The sequence below is a fragment of the Silene latifolia genome, chromosome 3 (genome assembly GCF_048544455.1).
Source record: "Silene latifolia isolate original U9 population chromosome 3, ASM4854445v1, whole genome shotgun sequence".
Classification (NCBI taxonomy): Eukaryota; Viridiplantae; Streptophyta; class Magnoliopsida; order Caryophyllales; family Caryophyllaceae; genus Silene; species Silene latifolia.
The window spans coordinates 104,706,607-104,712,197 of record NC_133528.1 but is presented as its reverse complement, the minus strand read 5'-3'; the positions used below and the strand labels follow the sequence as shown (position 1 = coordinate 104,712,197).

The following is a 5,591-nucleotide window of genomic DNA, read 5'->3' as shown; positions in this document are numbered from 1 at the left end:
GGCCACTCGATCGAGTGGGTGGGCCACTCAATCGATTAGCGTCTTTTCAGCGAGGGTTTATAATCGCGTTTTGTTAAAACCGCAAATCATTTCCGCCTCATTTCTTCAGATCTTTAGGTCGCCTCCTTCCCTTCCCTTCACCATATACCTTCCATGGGAGCTTTTGAAGATCCTTATGCCTTAGGAGTGCATAGCTTGAGTCGGGTAGCGGTCCTTTGCCAGGTTTCCTCTTGTAGGTATGTCGTCATCATCATCCGTATCTCTGTCTTTTCAGTTAGGGTTAGTATGGTAGTAATAGATGATTGTATTGTGTATATAGGTGTTGCTTGATTGCTGGGTATTGCGTGTATGGCCATGGAATCGTTGCAGTCGCTTAAAGGTAGGTTCGCCTACTCAGTTCCTGTGGATGGTCTAGTGTGTCGGTTGTTGTGTCGTGGTTGTTGTGTCGTGGGTGTTGTGTCGTGTTTGTTGTGTTGTTGTTGTGTTTGTGTGGCAGAGTATATGCGGTAATCGGTTGGTGTATACAGTTTGTTGGTTGTGGTTGTATTGCAGCTGTCTGTGATTGATTGTCTCTGGTTCTCGAAGTGTGTCCTCGGCTGAGTGGAGTCACTTGCGGGAGTGGCTTCACGCGATAGTTTCGCCCTCCGTGGAACCCGCCACGGGAGGGAATGTGCACATTAATGGGATAGGGTTATCGCTCGGTATGATGAGCGGGGCTTAGGTGGGAACGGCTGCGGTCCCCCAATGGCAGGGCTGGTCCAGTGGACAGTCGGTGAAGGAGATTGATTGGAGTGGGTATGATTGTGTATGACTGGTTGGGTTTATATTGTGTTGACGATTGTTGTTGGTTTGTGTTGTGTCTTGCCTCAGTTGCTGACCTTGTGTGGTTGTTTTGTTTGTTTATGTGTCTTCCGTGATCCCTTATGGTGAGCAGTCAGTCTTAGCAGGTGTTGATGTGGTTGATAGCTGGAGTCCTGGCAGGGATGAGTCATCACGAGTTCTGATAGAGATAGTGTGTAGCTGACGAGTTGTATCTTTAGTTTGTTAGTTGGATGTAACACTTGTAAATTTAACTATAATTGTTCTTTTATCGACTTTTGATGATTACTTACCTCGGGCAACCGAGATGGTAACGCCCTTATATGCTAAGGAAGGTCTAGTTAAGGCTCCTCGGTATATGGGTGATGTGACCATAATTGGCGCATATTTAGCCCCCGAATTACCATTGTTTTCATGCTTTTTAGTGCCTATTTGGGTCATTTCTTATCTTTAGTTCTTTGTTTTGCATATTCTTTGAGATTTTGATCCCTTGGTAGGAAAGGAGTAAGAATCTTGCATTTTCATGGCAAAACAAGGCTAAATTGATCATATTCAATGACCAAGCATCAAGGAGAGACAAGACTAGAAGGCCTTTGTACATAGCATAGTAGAAGAGCAATGTTGAGAAAAGGATCCTTGAGTCCCCAAGGAAATCCCCAAGGAATTCATGAAGAAAAGGGAAGAAAAGAAGAAGAAAAGATGCTGACAAACAATCCGAACGGATTGTACACAATCCGTCCGTCCTTCCAAGCCCAATCCGAGCGTCCCGCAAAGGAATCCGCTCGGATTCCCCCTCGCCAATCCGAGCGTCTTGCCCAAGAATCCGCTCGGATTCCTCAGACCAGATCCGGCCGTCCCGACTCCCATCCGCACGGATTTCAAAGACAAAGACGTTTTCATTCTTCTAGCAACGATAAGAGAAGCCCTTCTCTCGGAGAATCCCGAGTCTCCTTGCTCAACTTAAAAAGTGTAATTACTAGTTTAGCCCTTAGTTAACCCTAATGCATCCTCCCTAATTTTCACTATAAATACCCCATTAGTCTAATTAGAGGAGCATGTTCTTCTTATCAATAATTAGTGTAGTTAATATTAATCAAATCTCTCTTCAATATTGTAATCAAATATTAATCAAGTTTTAATCCAAGTTTTAGTTCTTTAATCTCTCTCTTGTTCTTACTTTATTTTGGGTAATTGAAGATTATTTGGGTTATTATTGGGAGATTGACAACCTCTCAATCTAGGATTCAAGTACTTCTATTATTCTTGCTTTATTATTGGAATCATTAGTAGGTATAATCTCTTAATCCCTTTTTAATTATTGCTAATTACTTTCATTTATTCATCATGTTTCATTATGTTAGTATGATTGACAACCTTTCTAGCATGATCAATATGATAATGAGTGAGTAGTCTCTTAGCTAGGGTTTAATGGGTGATTAGGGGAAACCAACATGGGGAATGATTCATGCTTAAATTAATATGCTTTCATATCTTATTTGCTTGCTTGTTTTGATCTTAATACATGCACATGTTATATTTGATGAAATGCTAAGCCTATGAATCCTTGCATTTACTATCATCACCTATCTTTTCAATGAGACTTGTAAGACATAACCCAACTCGAGTCTTGTTAGACCATGCATGTGTTAAGTAGGGAAGATTAAGTCGACTTGTAGGTGTTGTACAATCCAAGAGATTCGGCTCCGGGACCCAAACTTTCCTAGGATTGTAAGATATAACCCAACTCAATCCATCACAACAATAATTGCTTGCTTATAATTTGAGAACATGTTTGTATGATCATATCCCATGATTCCCCTATGAACCCATGACACCCTAGTGCCTTTAATCAATTGTTTACACCCCTTATTTTATTTACCTTGTTAGTTTATTTTCATTGCTATTTTAGTTTAGTAACCTTCTACATCAACCCAATTTGTGACACCCCTAGACACCACTAGTTACAATAGAATCTTCATTTCAATACCCGTCCCTTGGGATCCGACCTTTACTTGCCTCTTTACTAATTGTAGAGTTGTTTGTGAAGTATAAATTGTGTTTTGTATCGACCATTGACCAACGACCACATATGCTTAATTTGTGAAACGAAATGGACTCGATCAAAAATGGCGCCGTTGCCGGGGACGGTGTTTAATTGATTTAAGATTTCTTTTATTGTTTTTAGTTGTGTCTTTTTCACCTTGGGGAAGTAAAACTCCTCAAGGTTTGTTCTAATTATTTTCGAGTTGTTTGATATTTTGCATGTCTAGAAGGTTACAAAGAGATTTGTTACCTTTTGACCGTGAAATCGAAAGAACCTTGACGAATAATAGGAGACTTGTTAGGAGGAATTTGGGAGGTGTTGGTGAAGTTGTTCAACCCACTAGTGAGTTTGTCAATCCTTTCGCAATAGAAGGAGAAGAGAACCCATTAAACAATACCACACAAAATCCACCTACAATGCCTAAATTCTCGTCACACTCTATACCCACCGAGGAGGATTTACCAAATGGTACTCCTACCCCACAACATCTTACCGGAAACTTTATTGCCAAGTCCGCCTTCATCCAACTAGTTGAGAGGAGCCAATTCGGGGGAATGCCTAGTGAGGACCCTCATTCTCATATGGAAACCTTTTGCGATTATTGTGAAGCTATCTCTCAAACGGGCGTGACTCAAGACCAAATAAGATGGGTCTTATTTCCTTTTTCGTTAATCGGCACCGCAAAGCAATGGTTGAAGGGCCTTGATAAGGCCACCCTTGGAATAGATTCTTGGAAGAAGCTAGCTCCAGCTTTCTACCAAAAATTCTACCCACCGGAAAAGACCAATATGCTAAGAGCTCAAATTACGGGTTTTAAGCAAAGGGATGAAGAATCTTTGTATGAAGCTTGGGAGCGGTTCAAAGGTATTTGTCGCTCATGTCCTCACCATGGACTTAGCGAATGGTTTTTAGTGCAACAATTTTGGAATGGTTTATATGAAGATTCTAGGAACATTCTCAATATGGGATCAAATGGAATGTTCACCGAAGTTGATGACAATCAAACATGGAACAAGATTGAGGAAATGGCGGTCCATAATTCACAATATAGTAGATCTCGCAAGGCTACTAGAGGAGGAAAGTATGAAGTGGACACCGTTACTCAATTGGGTGCTCAACTTAGTGCTCACATTGACACAATCAACTTGAAGTTTGAACAAGCTATGGCTAGACTTGAGGAAAACTCAAAATCATCGAAGCATCATGTCAATGCCATGACGGCATCCTCATCAATCCCAAGCGGGATATGTGAGAATTGTGGAACCTTGGGTCATGACTCAAGTGAATGTAGGGGAACAACCGAACAAGTCAATGCTTTCCAAGCTTACAAAAGTGGTACCCCTTATTCCAACTTTTACAATGAAAACACCAAGTTCCATCCAAATCTCTCATACAAAAGCCAAAATGTCCAAAACCCTCAAACAACATACACTCCACCACCCATGAGAAATCAAAATCAAAGACCCTTTTACAATCAAAACCAAGGCTACCAAAATCAAAATCCATACAATCACCACAATGACCAAGGTTTTGATGTCCAAAAAGCGGTCCTCCAAATGCAAAAGAATCAACAAGAATTTTTCACCCAAATGCAAAAAGATAGCCAAGCAAAAGACACCACCATCAACAACATTCTAGCTCACACCAAGATGTTGGAAACACAATTGACCCAACTAGCATCTTCAAGCTCACAAAGACAAAAGGGGCAATTACCACCACAAAGTAATCCCCCTAGACATGAAACGGTTAGTGCCATTCACTTGAGAAGTGGTACAAGATATGAAGCACCGAAGAAGCAAGTTGAGGATGAAGTTGTGAGAGCTAGTAAGAATGAAGTTGTAGTGCAAAGTCCCAAAGAAGGGGAATCATCAAAGGAAGAAAGTTCAAAGAAAAATGAAGACAAAGCCAAAGAGAAGGAGCCCATTGTGATTAGACTTCCTTTTCCAAGTCGTCAAGCCAAGCCTAAATTTGATGATCAACTTGGAAAGTTCATGGAAATTGTGAAGAACTTAGAAGTCTCAATTCCTTTCACGGAATTAATCAATCACGTTCCGGCCTATGCAAAGTACATGAAAGATATCCTCACAAAGAAGAAGTCGATCCGGAAACTTGAGACTATCGCCTTCACTAAGGTGAGTAGTGCAATACTTCAAGGGAGTGCACCTCCAAAGTTAAAGGATCCGGGAAGCTTCTCAATACCGTGTACCATTGGCGACACAACGATCAACAAAGCCTTATGTGATCTAGGGGCTAGTGTGAGTGTCATGCCGTACTCGGTAAGTAAAAGGTTGGGAATGGGAGAGCTTAAATGCACCAATATCACTCTTGAAATGGCCGATAGATCGACGAAGACACCATTAGGGGTATGGGAAGATGTCCCCGTGCGAATTGGGAAGTTTTTCATCCCGGTGGACTTTGTCATTGTTGATATGGAGGAAGATTCCAACATTCCAATCATCTTAGGAAGACCTTTCCTACACACCGCGGGTGCGGTGATTGATGTGAAACATGGAGAGCTCACTCTAGAAGTGGGAGATGAAAGCATAACTTTTAATCTTGACAAAACCATGAGAGCTCCTCGTTTGCATGAGCCATGTTTCATGATTGACCATTATAGCCGAAAAGATGAAAAGAAGAAATCGGAACTCCAATGGAGGAAGAAAATTGAAGATGCTCCATTCAAAGAGCAAGTGAATTGTGACAAGGAGAGCTTGCAAAGCTCATCAAA

General features: G+C 41.3%; 1 non-coding gene across 1 annotated transcript; it reads right to left on the bottom strand.

The window, feature by feature from the left end:
- Positions 1–3,651: 3,651 nt before the first annotated feature.
- LOC141650587 (small nucleolar RNA R71) lies at positions 3,652–3,758 on the bottom strand. Its single transcript, XR_012546611.1, has one exon. It is a non-coding gene; the product is annotated as a small nucleolar RNA R71 (small nucleolar RNA).
- Between the last annotated feature and the right edge of the window lie 1,833 nt (positions 3,759–5,591).